This window comes from Eubalaena glacialis, chromosome 1 (assembly GCF_028564815.1).
Source record: "Eubalaena glacialis isolate mEubGla1 chromosome 1, mEubGla1.1.hap2.+ XY, whole genome shotgun sequence".
In the NCBI taxonomy this organism is placed as follows: Eukaryota; Metazoa; Chordata; class Mammalia; order Artiodactyla; family Balaenidae; genus Eubalaena; species Eubalaena glacialis.
The window spans coordinates 234,321,188-234,322,742 of NC_083716.1; positions in this window are offsets into that span (position 1 = coordinate 234,321,188).

The following is a 1,555-nucleotide window of genomic DNA, read 5'->3' on the forward strand; positions in this document are numbered from 1 at the left end:
GACATTCTGGAAGTTGGGCTCATACATCCCATTGCTGAGAAGAGCAGGTCACAGGGGACCTGATTTCATCATCCGTGGAAGCAATTAGACCTGCTGCAGGTCAAGAGGGGAGTCATTTCATCAGAGCACCTGAGAAAGCCCTCATTGCTACTTACCTACACTGACCTTACCTACAATTCCATCTATCGGGAAACGTGCGTGAGAACAGTTGGGGACATAGTTGCCTCACAGCTGCAGGGAAAACCTTTCCTTCTTCCTGGTTATTGGAGGGGACAATGGACAGGGATGCCACTGAAATAATAATAGTGACAATAGTGGTGACAATAAGTGGTGACTTTTTTTGGTTAAGTATTTTCCCTTTTAATGTGAGATTGATCACAGAGCGCTGTATAAAACCTCCATGTACAGCTGAAAGAATACTCATAAGCAAACACCCCTGCCTATAGCCATGGTGGTAATAAAATTAAAATTTAAATGAATTCAAATAAAATTAAATTAAAATTTCAGTTAGTCACACTAGCCACATTTCAAGTGCTCAATAGTCAAATGTGGACAGTGGGTACCGTACTAGACAGAGCAGGTATGGGACAATCCATTGCCATAGAATGTTCTAGGAGACAGTGCTGTTCTAGATAGTTGATCACAGCACATAACAGAGGAATCTGTATTTTAAACCAAGACTCATAGCTTGACTTGGAAGGGTATCTATTGGTGATCTTATATTATAACTAATAATTCAGCCTCATTTATTGTCATTTGTCTGAAGTGGGGTCTCCAGGTGGAAGCAGGCACTGTTGCTCCAGGGAGGACATGTTTTACATGTCATAACAATGCTCGAGGTAGGCAGTTCGGACTCAGTAAGACTTTCCTTTCTAAATGCCTCAGTGTTAAGTTTAATCTCCCCATGAGACTGTGAGTGCCTTACGGACAAGGACCACATCTTTGTGCTCCAGAATGCTCCATGGTACTAATCCCAAGGCTCAGCATGTGATAGAAGCTTGCTACCCTAATGATTTATTTTTGGATGATGGAGTTCAGAAAGCAAGTCATCTCATTTGAGCCAGAGACAACTTCTCACAACAGAACTTCAAACAATACTTTAGTTAATGACTGTATTAATGACAGCTCTGTTAATGTGCTGGCCCAAGTCACCATACAGACATGGTATAGTGCTTTGCTTTAGTGATCAAAACCCCCAAATCCCTGACATGGTCTATGAGACACTATGTGATTTGGATCTGCCTCATCTCACACCACTCTCTTCTCTTTCTGGAATGCTCCAGTGATACTGACCTTCCTCCGGGTCCTTGAATGTCTGGCTTCTCTCTCTGATCCTAGTGGACAAGCTCAGCATCCTGCCCCTTTAGAACGAAATGTCATTCTGATGGGGCTGTCAATCATATGGCCGCACTTTCCTTGCTGCAGAGGTGAGGGTGTGACTTAAGATGGACCAAGGAGAGTCCTTTCAGGGATTTTATCCAAAGGTAGTGGGAGAGGGAAGTCCTCTTTCTTCTGGATTTGCCAGTTCCAAAGACAAAAGCTGTCTGCAGTTCAC